The following is a 15,010-nucleotide window of genomic DNA, read 5'->3' as shown; positions in this document are numbered from 1 at the left end:
TGTGAGCGCATCTGACGCACAGTGAGGCCAAGACTTTTGGAAGATGGCTTGGTGTCAAGAAGGGCAGCAAAGAAGCCACTTCTCTCCAAAAAAAAAACATCAGGGACAGATTGATCTTCTGCTAAAAGTATGGCGAATGGACTGCTGAGGACTGGGGCAAAGTCATATTCTCAGATGAAGCCTCTTTCCGATTGTTTGGGGCATCTGGAAAAAGGCTTGTCCGGAGAAGAAAAGGTGAGTGCTCCCATCAGTCCTGTGTCATGCCAACAGTAAAGCGTCCTGAGACCATTCATGTGTGGGGTTGCTTCTCATCCAAGGGAGTGGGCTCACTCACAATGTTGCCCAAAAACACAGCCATGAATAAAGAATGGTACCAAAACACCCTCCAACAGCAACTTCTTCCAACAATCCAACAACAGTTTGGTGAAGAACAATGCACCGATGGAGCACCGTGCCATAAGGCAAAAGTGATAACTAAGTGGCTCAAGGGACCAAAACGTTGAAATTTTGGGTCCATGGCCTGGAAACTCCCCAGATCTTAATCCCATTGAGAACTTGTGGTCAATTCTCAAGAGGCGGGTGGACAAACAAAAACCCACTACTTCTGACAAACTCCAAGAAGTGATTATGAAAGAATGGGTTTCTATCAGTCAGGATTTGGCCCAGAAGTTGATTGAGAGCATGACCAGTCGAATTGCAGAGGTCCTGAAAAAGAAGGGCCAACACTGCAAATACTGACTCTTTGCATAAATGTCATGTAATTGTCGATAAAAGCCTTTGAAACGTATGAAGTGCTTGTAATTATATTTCAGTACATCACAGAAACAACTGAAACAAAGATCTAAAAGCAGTTTAGCAGCAAACTTTGTGAAAACTAATATTTGTTTCATTCTCAAAACTTTTGGCCACGACTGTACACCCCTCACATATTAGCAACCATTTTAGTATATCTTCTCAAGGGACAATACTATAGAAATGAAACGTGGATATATTTTAGAGTAGTCGATGTGCAGCTTGTATAGCAGTATAGATTTATTATCCCCTGAAAATTACTCAACATACAGCCATTATTGTCAAAATAGCTGGCAACAAAAGTGAGTATACCTTAAGTGATAACAGCAGTTTGTTGTTTAACCATGCAAAGCCACATGTCCTATTAGAGATGTTAAAATTTGGTGCTTTAAGTACAATTCTCTCATACTGACCACTGGATGTTCAACATGGCATCTCAAGGCAAAGAATACTCTGAGGATTTGAAAATTAGAATTTTTGCTCTCCACAAAGATGGCCAAGAATATTAGAGGTTCAGTAACACCCTGAAACCGAGTTACACTACAGTGGTCAGGGTCATACAGAGGTTTTCCAAGATGGGTTCCATTCAAAACAGGCCTTGCAAAGATCGATCAATGTTAAGCACTCGTTCTGTGCATCAGGTGCAGAACCTGGCTTTAAAAAACAGATGCATGAGTGCTGCCAGCATTGCTTTAAAGGTTGCAGAGGTAGAAAGTCCACTTGTCAGTGCTCAGATCATATGTCGCACACTGCAACAAGTCAGTTTGCATAGGCGTCATCCCAGACGGAAGCCTCATCTGAAGCTGGCTCACAAGAAATCCTGCAAACAGTTTGCTGAAGACAACCAATCCAAGAGCATAAACTACTGGAAGCATGTCCTGTGGTCTGATGAGACTATAAGATAAAGCTGTTTGGCTCAGATGGTGTCCAGCATGTGTGACGATGCCCTGCTGAGGAGTACCAAGAAAATTGTGTCTTGCCTACAGTCAAGCATGGCGGTGGTAGCATCATGGCCTGGGGCTGCATGAGTGCTGCTGGTTCTGGGGAGCTGTGGTTCATTGAGGGAAACATGGATTCCATTATGTACTGTACATTCTGAAGCAGAACATGATGCCTTCCCTCCAGAAACTAGGCCGAATGGCAGTTTTCCAACGTGATGATGATCCCAAACACACCACCAAGATGACAACTGCCTTGCTGAGGAAACTGAAGGTGAAGGTGATGGGGTTCCCAAGTATGTCTCCAGACCTGAACACTATTTTAGCATCTATTTAGCGAAAGGTGGAGAAGCACCATGTGTCTAACATCCAGCAGCTCTGTGAGGAGTGGAAGAGGATCCCAGCAACAACCTGTGCAGCTCTGGTCAATTCCATGTCCAGGATGATTATGACAACACTTTGGACAAGTTCACTTAGGGTGTACTCACTTTTGTTGCCAGCTATTTTGACAATAATGGCTGTATGTTGAGTAATTTTCAGAGGGACAATAAATCTATACTGCTATACAAGCTGCACATTGACTACTATATATATATATATATATATATATATATATATATAGAGAGAGAGAGAGAGAGAGAGAGAGAGAATATATCCAAGTTTCATATGTATACATTTCCACAAATCATCCTGATGTAACTTATGCAATTTGCAACATATAGTGTGTAACATCCAGTCACTCGTGAAACACAAGTCCCCTCAGCAGCTGCAGACAAGTTTATTTTAGACTTCTGTTTGATTGTGCTTTTTGTTCCCAGGGAGGGTATAATTGGTGCATGAGCGCCCAAGGGGGTGAAGAATACCCCTGCATAATTAAAGCGATACAAACGGAGGGAGAGTATTGATTAATTCATGATGAAGATTCAGAGAGATCAGATTAAACAGCGTTTGATCATAAAGAATTGACTGTTAAAGATGCAGCACTAATCCATCTGCTACAGCAACTAACTCCACATATGCTAAATTATGAACACTCCACTGACGTCTCAAATGATGTGGAATTAGTTGATTGTGTTGTACAGTTGTCAAGGTAGTTGATTCTGAAAGAGATCTGCTATGAGCTTCTGAAAAGATAATCTAATAAATAGGACGTGTTTGCATGTATAAACGCTGTTTAAAGGATTTAGTGATGAGGTAGAATTAGATGCTTAAACAACAACCATCAGAAAATTGCCATGAAACCTCATGCAACAATGTTCATACTGACCTACTTGTATGATACTTTTATGGAGGTTTCATGATGTGTTCTATTCCTAGGACTTGTCAGATGAAGTCAGTATGAGCTATGAAGCTGTGCGAAGATTCTTTAAAAAGATCTCCTTTGAGTTACATAAAAGACAATGCAAGTTGGGAATGACAGAAGAGTGTGAGCGAATGCTCATTTTTGGCTGGAATATTCCTTTAAATGCATTACCATTTGAAATCTGTCCAGGACCGAACCAATTTGAACCAATAATCTCATCGTTCCATGTAGTTATCCTTCAAATAAACCATAATGGCGTAATTATGTTGTTAGGTTATGGACATTTCACACAATGCTAGAACAGCTTCGAGAGTAATTAAACCTCAAATAGATTGCAATACATGCACTGTCAGCTTTGTCCCTCTGCAGCTCTGCTTCCACACATGCTCTTGATAAATAGCAGAGATTCTGGCTCAGTTTGCTGTCATGATAGTCCTTGTTTATATACAGAGTTTGCCATAAATCACTCTGAGTTTCCAAACACGGGCACTGCGATAAACTGGGAAGAAGGAAACGGCATTTGCGTGCTGTCGTACTTTGTAGCTTTTATATCACTTCCTCCTGTATAAAATGTTTTTTTACATTTTAGAAGATTTTTTGCTAGTAGCATTTTTGGGTAAGCATTTGAAGCCAGTTTAGGCTGTATTTGCTACTTGTGATCTGATTTTGTTTTTGCCATTCGAGAGTATTTCTGTTTGTTTTTGTTGTGGCTGTTCTATACCAGGGATTTTCAAACTTTTGAATGTCACAAACTCTCAAAATAGACACCTTCCTAAAATTTGGAAAATATTTTCATTACGTAAATTAATTGAATAGAATAAAATACTTGTAAAAATCACACCTTTACTTTTTTAAATGTATCTATTAATTTTTTTTAGATTTTTACAATATTTTTGTCTTTTCACAGACCCAGTACACGCCTGTATCTCCTATAGAGATTTCAATTCTACAGTATCAATTGGTTGAGGTTGTTCTAGAAATGTTCTGGCTATATTTGGTGCAGTTATTCTAGAACTGTATTTTTCCAAATGTATTTTTTCTATGGTTCTTCTCAAATGTTTCCATTTGTATTTGTTACTTAAGCTCTAGAATGTCTTTTTCTGAACTTGTTACAATCTGGAATGTATTCACCTGTATTTGTATTGATTATTCTAGAATTCTTCTTGCTCTATCTGTTACAGCCATTCTAGAATGCTTCCACCTGTATTTGTTACAATTGTTCTAAAGTTTTTTTGTTTTTGTTAAAGCTATTCTAGAATGTTTCCAACTGTACACTCTTAAAAATAAAGGTGCTTGAAAAGGTTCCTCATAGCGATGCCACAGAAGAACCATTTTTTGGTTCCACAAAGAACCATTCAGGCAGTTATTTAAAGAGCCATCTCTTTCTTATCTTTTTATAATCTTAAGAATTTTTTTTTTCACATTTATCTCATTGTTTTTGTTACAGCTGTTCTAAAATGTTTTCAACTGTACTTTTTATGGTTCTTCTCAAATGTTTAAAAATGTATTTGTTACTTCAGCTCTAGAATCTTTTTTCTGAACTGTGTATTTGTATTGATTATTCTAGAATTCTTCCTGCTCTATTTGTTACAGCCATTCTAGAATGCTTTCACCTGTATCAGTTACAATTGTTCTAAAATGTTTCTGTTTTTGTTACAGCTATTCTAGAACGTTTCCAGCTGTACACTCTTAAAATAAAGGTGCTTTAAAAGGTCCTTTACAGCAATGCCAAAGAAGAACCATTTTTGGTTTCACAAAGAACCATTCAGTCAAATGTTCTTTAAAGAACCATCTCTTTTTTACCTTTTTATAATCTTTTATAAACTTTTTGTTACAGCTATACTAAAATGTTTCCAACTGTACTTTTTTATGGTTCTTCTAAATGTTTCCACCTGTATTTGCTACAATCTTTCTAGACAGGGCCGCTGCTGGCCAAATGGGTGCCCTAAGCAGAAATATACTTTTGTGCCCCCTCCCACAAAAATCATCAATTATTATCATCATTTTTGGCCAAACAGGCAGTTGTAAACAGAGGTGAGGGCGCGTCACGGCGCAGATGCTGTGCGTCATCATGTGTGCTTACTAGCCTACTCTGCGTTCACCATAAAATGCAATATATATGTTTATATTTTTATATTTTTGTTTATATGTATATGTATATTATTAATACTAATTTATTATTATAATATATAAAAACGATTTTTTTGAGCAGCTGGGATGGTGCCCCCCTGGGAGTTGGCTGCGTACTCTGCGTATAGGGAGCGGCGGTACTATTTCTAGAATTTATCTCATTGTTTTTGTCGTGACCCTGGCTGTCGGGGTTCTCTGTCTGTATGTCCTTGCATGTTTTTGTTGTCATCTTTGCCACGTGCGTTTCATCTGTGCATCCTGTGCATCTACTTTCTCCGCTATTTTTCCCTGTGTCAAGCAAAGACTGCGCTCTTACGAGCCTATATCTCCGCTGTGAAAATCAACGCTGGGTTGAAGACCGCCCCCTGCCTTTCATCCATTGTGAGTTTCCCCGTGTCGGGCTGACTCTGCTCATTTTCAGTTTTTGATATTGCTGCACATGCGGCTGGAGGATTTTACAGTATACAAGGACCTTTACAGTGCTTTGTGCTGCGAGACGAAGTGGATGAACTTGTCAGACGCAATTCTGTATTTTAGCGTTCACTTGCACGGCGGCTCTGAACTGTCAAAACATCTCTTAAAATTCTTGTTACGGATGTGAAAAACGCAAAAAATCAAACCTGATCCGAAGTTTTTTATGACGGACGAATCATAAAGGCAGTGTGCAAACGTGATTGACATAACGTGAGGTCGTATTTATTTTTTAACGTGCAAAAAATTTAGACGAAAATTTCTGACTCAATGACCTTAACAGCTGAAAAGGTGTATCAGAGCAAGAGCCAAGCTCTGATGTCAAAGAACTGCCTGTAGAGCTTAGAGACAGGATTGCATCAAGCCACACATCTGAGGAAGAGTTCAGAAAAAATTCTGCTGCACTGAAGGTTCACAGAAGCGTTACCCTTAATGGAAGAAGTTTGAAACAACCACAACTTTTCCTACAGCTGGCCTCCTGGCCAAACTGAGCAACTGATGGAGAAGGGCCTTGGCTAGAGTGGTGACCAAGAACCTGATGATCACTCTAGTTGAGCTCCATGATCATATAGGGAGATAGGAAAAAGCTCCAGAAGGACAAACATCACTGCAACATTTCACTGATCTGGGCTTTATGGTAGTGTGGCCAAACTCAATCCTCTCCTCAGTGAAGACACATGAAAACACACTTGGAATTTGCAAAAAAAATACCTAAAGGTCTCTCAGACTGTGAAAAACAAGATTCCCTGGTCAGTTGAACCTCAATTCCAAGCATCATGTTTGAAGGAAACCAGGCACTGGTCATCACTTTCAGAATACTATCCCAAAAGTAAAGTGAGGTGGTAGCAGCCTCATGCTGGGGGCTGTTTTTCAGTGGCTGGGACTGAAGCACTTGTCAGAGTAGAGAGAAGAGAAGCTCAATGCACCAAAATATAGAGATAGCCTTAATGAAAACCCAGTCTAGAGCATTCAGAACCTTAGACTGGGCAGAAGGTTCACCTTTCAACTGGACAATGAACCTAAGCACACAGCAAGAGTGGCTTATAGACAACTCTGTGAATGTCCTTGAGTCTGGGCTTAAACCCAATCAGACATTTCTGGAGAAACCTGAAAATGTATGTCTGCCCCATCCAAGCTGACAGAGATTGAAAGGTAAGGAGGTAAGGCGAAGAATGGCAGATAATTGCTAAATGTTGATGTGCAAAGTCCCAAAAAGACTTGAGGCTGCACCCAAAAGGTGCTTCAGCTAAGTATGGAGTTAAGGGTATGAATACTTATGCAATGTATCTATTTTCCGTTTTTTATTTTTAATCAATTTTTGAATTTGTTACAATTCAAGATTTTACTTTGTAAATATGGTGTATGGAGTGTAGATTACAGTGGAAAAAAGTAATTTAAAGCAGTTTAATATAAGGCAGCAACATAAAACGTGAAAAAAATGTATGATGAATGAATACTTTCTGCAAGGTACTGTATCCACCTGTATTTGTATTGATTATTCTAGAATTCTTCTTGCTCTATTTGTTTCAGCTATTCTAGAATGTCTCCATCTGTATTTGTTACTGCAGCTCTAGAATGTTTCTGTCTCTATTTGTTAGAATTGCTCTAGAATTTCTGTATTTTGTTAGTTATTCTAGAATATTTCTGAATGTATTCTTGGTTGTTCTCAAATGATTCTGTTTTTGTTAATGCAGTTCTAAAAAGTTTCCACCTATATTTGTTAATTTTGTTCCATAATGTTTCTGCATGTACTTGTTGCAGCCGCTTTCAAATATTTCTGGCTTTTTTCGTAACTGTTGTTCTCAAAGAAAGAATGTTTTCTTACTGATATTTTCAGATCTGTCAGACTGCAGCTAATGCTGGAGCTGTCGAGTGTTTGCCATCAGCGAACCCCACATCCTGGCTCCGGGGCATCAGAAGGTTTGAAGAGGTGAAAGCACTCTGCATGGAAATGGATGTCATGATCAGCCCAGTGTGATGGAATATGAAAATGTATTTTGTGAATGCATTGGATTCAGTAGAGCGCCCGGGGGGACGCCCCAGTCCCAGATGAACGCGAGGAAGAAACAGCCGTCAATTGAAAAGATAAAAAAGCAATCTTGTGCACCTGTAACCTTTAAGAGATATTTCTCTCTCTCCGAGAGTTGCTTTAAGCAATCACCTGTACGGAACAAGTCAAGGAACCAATATATGTGAGGATATATGTGAATCTGTAAAGGTGAATTAAAGATTCACACACAGGAGCAGATTGAGAACGACTACATCTCACTGCCAAAGCTTTTATAAGCATCTGGCAGCGGTGTAGGATAAAGAAGTAAAAATATGTGCAATTATGCACACATATATTTCCCTCATAACACCGATGGCCATTTGTTGAGATCAAGGAGAAACAGAATGAAAATTAAGCAACCGAAGGCAAAAAAGGTGGGCTTCATTTATGCAAAGAACATTTGCTTCTGTGCAAATTGTGATTTTTAGAGAGTTCAGGAGAAAAAAAAAAACTCATTTACTCACCCACGCCGTTCCAAACTTGTATGCTGTTATTTTGCTGTGGAAAAGAGAAAAAGAGAATTTTTAAAGAGTCTTATACAAGGACAGTTCATAGTGACCATGACTGTCAAGAGTTTATACAACTTGTGTTGTATTATACAAGGCTTCTGAGATCATACGGCAGCTTTGTAAGAAGCTGCACGAGGATGAATAAATAATGACAGAATTTCATTTTTATGTGAGCTGTTCCTTTAAGAAAAGATCTATGTGAGACTCAATGGATGTATTTAGGACATCTCCTGTAATACTCTCGAAGATAATAACCTTTCAAAGCACACCACACGAGGCATAACCTTATCGAGACCTTCCGTTTACAGCTGGCTGAATGTGATTTTAATCTGTCTCTCACCAGGTCAGGACTCAAAGGGTTTAACTTATTAAACCAAACAACCTGCAATCAGAGAAGCCTCATTGTACATTCTGTTTGAATGGGAGCCGAGCAGAAAGCAATCTGGGCCTCTCGACTGCATTAAACAAACCAATCTGCTATTGTACAGGCCACAATTTCAAACATAATCCTTAAAGACCAAAGGGGAAAGTTGACATATTTCCCATTGAAACAGTCAATTTAAGTCAGAGCCATGAATCAAGACTTGCTATTAAAAGTCATCTGCATTTTAGAGGGAGGGATATTATCATTCTAGAGGGGATTTGATGGGACACAAATCTTCATAGTGCACGTTGTCATTAATATGTGATCCCGGACCACAAAACCAGTCATAAATAAGCTTTCCATTGATGTATGGTTTGTTGGTGTAGGACAATATTTGGCCGAGATACAACTGTTTAAATATCTGGAATCTGAGGTTGCAAAAAAAAAATCTGAATATTGAGAAAATCGCCTTTAAATTTGTCCAAATTTAGTTCTTAGCAATGCATATTACTAATCAAAAATTAAGTTTAGATATACAGTCAAGTCCAAAATGATTCATACCCCTGGCGAATTCTAACTTAAAGTTACTTTTATTCAACCAGCAAGTTTTTTTATGACCAGAAATGACACAGGCTTCTCCCAAAAGATAATACGATGATGTACAAGAGGCATCATTGTGGAAAAAGTATTTCTCAGCTTTTATTTACATTTGAACAAACAGTGGCATGACCAAAATTATTCATACCCTTTGCAAACACTGTCAGAGTTTATGGGAAAATCCAAAGTTCTATACCATTCCAAATAGTCCAAGCTGTTCTAAAGCATCCTAATTATCTTGATTCATTGGGAACAGCTGTTTTAATCAACTCAACAGGTGAAAAACAGAAGCACTCAATCAACTATCGTGGGAGTGGCCATCACACCAACACGAAGCTGAGAATGACCTGATTTTAAAAAGGGGATATTACTTTTTAAGATTAAAAAAATATTATCATTGTAGGGTGGTTGTGTACACAAACTGCCAACACACATTAATGTTCAAACAACATGTCAAAGTGAGTTTTGCATCCGATGACCCCATACCCCATACTATGTATTTTCGCCTACTGTTACAAATATACCCGTGCTACTTAGACTGGTTTTGTGCTCCAGAGTCACATATTTCTTCCTGCACAAGAAAGACTGTACATTTAAAATATGTGTATCCTCTATATGCCTATTTATTATTTATTTTGTTTGGACAGCCACAAAAACTATATTTTTCCTTTGAGATAGTCTTCTTTTGGGGTCATATTTTAAGCCAGAATATTTATGCGCATATACAGAAAGAACAGTGACTTGTTGGCATGTTTCACACTTTCTTCCCACCTCATGAAGTTGTAATTTGTCACACGTTGCATTTTAATGTATCACACGTGCCACATCGCCTCATCACTGTCTCTCTCTCTCTCTCACACACACACACCTTCCATATAAAGGTGCTGATATCCTTGCCTTCATTACAGCTGCAACAAGCCCTGGGTCTCTGTCACGCAGAGATATATAATTAACACACAGATCAGCGAGGAGACGGGCAGAGGGCGCCGGAGCCGCAGTCACTAATGATTCCAGAGAGACTCTCACACTAGACAAAGAGAACAGTGGACGAAGTATGGATAATTGAAAGCTATATTAATGCACGCACACACAGAGAGATAACAGCAATAGGTGGCTCAAAATTAAAATTCTGTCATCATTTACTCACCTTTATGATGTTCCAGACTCATATGACTTTTTCATTTTCATCCTGTGGGACACAAAAGGATATGTTAGGAAGCTATACGACAAAGTTGTTCTGAAAAGTATTTTCTACTTTCATAAATGGATGCAAAAATGGTTAATAATATATAATGGTACAAAATGCATGTTATTGTTTATTTAATACTGACCTGAATTTCACATAAAATATCTTTATGGTTCACAGGAGAAAATAATAGTTGCATTTATAAAAAGGTTTACTTCCCTTTGATTCTTAATACTGTGTTGTTACCCTAATGATCCACAGCTGTGTTTTTGTTTAGTGATAGTTGTTCATGAGTCCCTTGTTTGTCCCGAACAGTTCAACTGCCTGCTGTTCTTCAGAAAAATCCCACAAATTCTTTGGTTTTCCAGCATTTTTGTGTATTTGAACCCTTTCCAACATCTATCTTTAACTCTAAGGACAACTGAGGGACTCATATGCAACTATTACAGAAAGTTCAAACTCTCACTGATGCTTCAGATGGAAAAACCATGCATTAAGAGCCGGGGGTGAAAACTTTTGAATTTGAAGGTCAGGGTGAATTTAACTTATTTTGTCTTCTGGGAAACATGTAAGTATCTTCTGTAGCTTCTGAAGGGCCAGTACTAAATGAAAAAAATATTATATTTAGGCAAAATAAGAAAAGTGTACACATCTCCATTTTAGTTAAAAAGTTTTCACCCCCGGCTCTTAATACATGGTTTTTCTTTCTGGAGCATCAGTGAGTGTTTGAACCTTCTGTAATAGCTGCATATGAGTCCCTCAGTTGTCCTCAGTGTGAAAAGATGGATCTCAAACTCTTACAGTCATTGCTGAAAAGGTTCACCAAATACACCAAAATGCCGGAAAACCAAAGAATTTGTGGGATCTGAAGGATTTTTCTGAAGAACAGCAGCCAGTTTAACTGTTCAGGACAAACAAGGGACTCATCAACAACTATCACTACACAAAGAAACACAGCTTTGAGTTCAGTATTAAGAATCAAGGGGATGTAACTTTTGAATGGGTTCATTTTTATAAATTCAACTATTATTTTCTCTTGTGGACTATATGTAAACATCTTTTATGTGAAATATCTTATTCAGGTCAGTACTAAATAAATAATAACATGCATTTTGTATGATCCCTCTTATTTTGCTAAAATAATTAACATTTTGCAGATTCTATAAGGGTATGAAAACTTTTGACTTTAACTGTAAATATATACGCCAACGGTTAAGAGAAAGCTGCAAAAATACAGTAAAAAAACAGTAATATAACAGTAAATTATTATTATATGGAAACACATACAGTACCATTCAAAACTTTAGAGTATTAGTTTAAGCAAAGATGCATTCATTTTATCAAAAATTGATAGTAAAGACTTTTTTATAATGTTACACAACATTTTATTTCAAAATAAATGTTCTTTCGAACTCACATCAAAGAATCCTTTGAAGTTTCCCACCATGTTTTCGACATTGATAATAATAATAAATGTTTCTTGAGCAGCAAATCAGCATATTAGATTGATTTCTGATGGATCATGTGACACTGAAGACTGGAGTAATAATGCTGAAAATAAGGCTTTGCGTCACAGGAATAAATTGCATTTTCCAACGTATTCAAATAGTAAACAGTTATTTTAAATTGTAATAATATTTCAAAACATTACTGCTTTTGCTAAAAAACTGTTTAGTAGCTTGACATAAGGTTACCATATCATTTCACTGGACAAGCAGAAAGTTTGTAACACTTTCATGATGGAAAGCAAAACATGAACAAACTTTAATTTTTGGCTAAAACAACCCTTTAATGAGCCACTTATTTTTTGCTGCCTATTTGTTTGACGCCATCTCTGTGATCATTATAGCCAGATTAATGGGCATTTGAGCAGGTCCAGTGTTCGTAATCAGGGGCAAACACTAGAGGCCGATGATGAATTATTAATACCTCCATGCTGAGATGGCATCGTTTGTGTGTGTTTGAAAGAGTGAGCTAGTTTTTATCTCTGATTCTGTTCTAACATGACTCCCGTATAAAATCGGTTAAGCCGTCCATTTCCTCCTGCAGATTTGCCGGTAATCGTTTTCGCCAGGCCTCGTCCAGACTCTTTGATATACCTTTAATCTGCCGTTAGTTAAATTGTGAGGAAATCCTCGCTCGTTCCCCCGCATTTCTTCGGACCCGTATCAAAGGCATCCTACGACAGCTCCGACCCTGAGAGGAAAATGTGTTGAAACGAAACTATTAGTGGAATATTTCAGGAAAGCAGGCATATCATAAAGATCAAAGAAGAGACGGTGAAAAAAAAAAAACACTTATGCAGCAAAATACGAGATCTTTTTAAGCTCTGGGAAGTTGAAGTTCACTCACTTTGTGCTCTATGCCGGGGTCCTCTGTTTTAAGTGTTCAACTTTGATGGCCTACGATTTAATGGGTCTCTAAGTTGTTAAACATCTAAGTATAAAACCTTGCTGTGATGTTCCTCGTGGGAGGTAGAAACAGACTCAAATGAGTCAGTAGATGACAGTATAGAATTTGATGATTAGAAAGGTTTAAATTCATATTAAGATTAAGGTTCTGTACGTTATTAAAGCTTGTTGCTTTATATCTTGGAATTCTGACTACTTTTTTCTCCAAATTGTGAGATATAAACTGAGAATTGCATGGAAAAAGTCTTAATTGGGAGATATAAACTCAGAATTGCATGGGAAAATGTCTCAATTGTGAGATTATATATTGGAATTCTGACTATTGTTTTTTCAGATTTGCGAGAAAAACTGTCAAGGAAAAAATTCTGAGTTTATATCTTGGAATTCTGACTATTTTTTTCTTAGAATTGCAAGATTGTGAGATATAAACTCAGAATTGCATGGGAAAATGTCCTATTTGTGAGAAATAAACGCTGAATTGCGAGGAAAAAAATCTGAATTGCGAGAAATTTTGAATTCTGAGTTTATATCTTGGATTTCTGACTATTTTTTATTAGAATTGCTTGATTGTGAGATATAACACAGAATTGCATGGGAAAATGTCTTTATTGTGAGATATAAACTCGGAATTGCAAGAAAAACTGTCCGAATTGTAAGATATAAACTCAAAATTGCATGAAAAAATTTCTTAATCGTGAGATATAAACTCAGAATTGCATGGGAAAATGTCTCAATTGTGAGATTATATATTGGAATTCTGACTATTGTTTTTTCAGATTTGCGAGAAAAACTGTCCGAATTTTGAGATATAAACTCAGAATTGCAAGGAAAAAATCTGAACTGGAAGAAATTTTGAATTCTGAGTTTATATCTTGGAATTCTGACTATTTTTTTCTTAGAATTGCAAGATTGTGAGATATAACACAGAATTGCATGGGAAAATGTCCTAATTGTGAGATATAAACTCGGAATTGCAAGAAAAACTGTCCGAATTGTAAAATATAATCTCAAAATTGCATGAAAAAATTTCTTAATTGTGAGATATAAACTCAGAATTGCATGGGAAAATGTCCTAATTGTGAGATATAAACTCTGAATTGCGAGGAAAAAAAAATCTGAATTGCGAGAAATTTTGAATTCTGAGTTTATATCTTGGATTTCTGACTATTTTTTATTAGAATTGCTTGATTGTGAGATATAACTCAGAATTGCATGGGAAAATGTCTTTATTGTGAGATATAAACTCGGAATTGCAAGAAAAACTGTCTGAATTGTTAGATATAAACGCAAAATTGCATGAAAAAATGTCTTAATTGTGAGATATAAACTCGTAATTGCGAGTAAAAAAAAATATGAATTGCTATAAATGTAGTTGAGTTTACATCTTGGAATTCTGACTACCCCCCCCCCCCCCCAGAATTGTGAGAAAAACTGTCAAAATTGTGAGATATAAACTCAGAATTGCATGGAAAAAAGTATTCATTGCGAGATTTAAACATGGAATAGCGTGGGGAAAAAATCTGAATTGCGAGATATAAACTCAGAATTGCATGAAAAAATGTCTTATTTGTCAGATATAAACTCGGAATTGCGAGAAAAACTGTCTGAACTGTGAGAAAAACAGTCTGAATTGTGAGATATAAACTCGGCGTTGCAAGAAAAACAGTCTGAATTGCGAGAACTTTAGAATTCTGAGTTTATATCTTGGAATTCTGCCTATCTTTTCCCCCAGAATTGTGAGAAAAACAGTCCGAATTGTGAGATATAAACTCAGAATTGCATCGGAAAATGTCTTAATTGTGAGATATAAACATGGAATTGCGGGAGAAAGGTCAGAATTGTGAGAAATTTTTATTTCTGAGTTTATATCTCGGAATTCTGACAATTTTTTTCTTAGAATTGCAAGAAAAACAGTCAGAATTGTGAGATATAAACTCAGAATTGTATGGGAAAATGTCTTAATTGTGAGATATAAACTTTTAATTTTGAGGTTATATATCTTGGAATTCTGACTTTTTTTTTTTAGAATTGTGAGAAAAACTTTTGTGAGATATAAACTCAGAATTGAATGGGGAAATGTCTTAATTGCAAGAAATGTAGAATTCTAAATTTATATCTTGGAATTAAATTTTTTTAATGGAATTGTGAGAAAACAGTCAGAATTGTAAGTTATGAACTTAAAATTGCATGGTAAAAAGTTACTTGTGAGATATTACTCAGAAATTGCAAAAAAAAAAAAAAAAAAAAAAAAAAAACGGC

Source organism: Garra rufa, chromosome 25 (assembly GCF_049309525.1).
Source record: "Garra rufa chromosome 25, GarRuf1.0, whole genome shotgun sequence".
In the NCBI taxonomy this organism is placed as follows: Eukaryota; Metazoa; Chordata; class Actinopteri; order Cypriniformes; family Cyprinidae; genus Garra; species Garra rufa.
Note: the sequence above shows the minus strand (reverse complement) of the source record.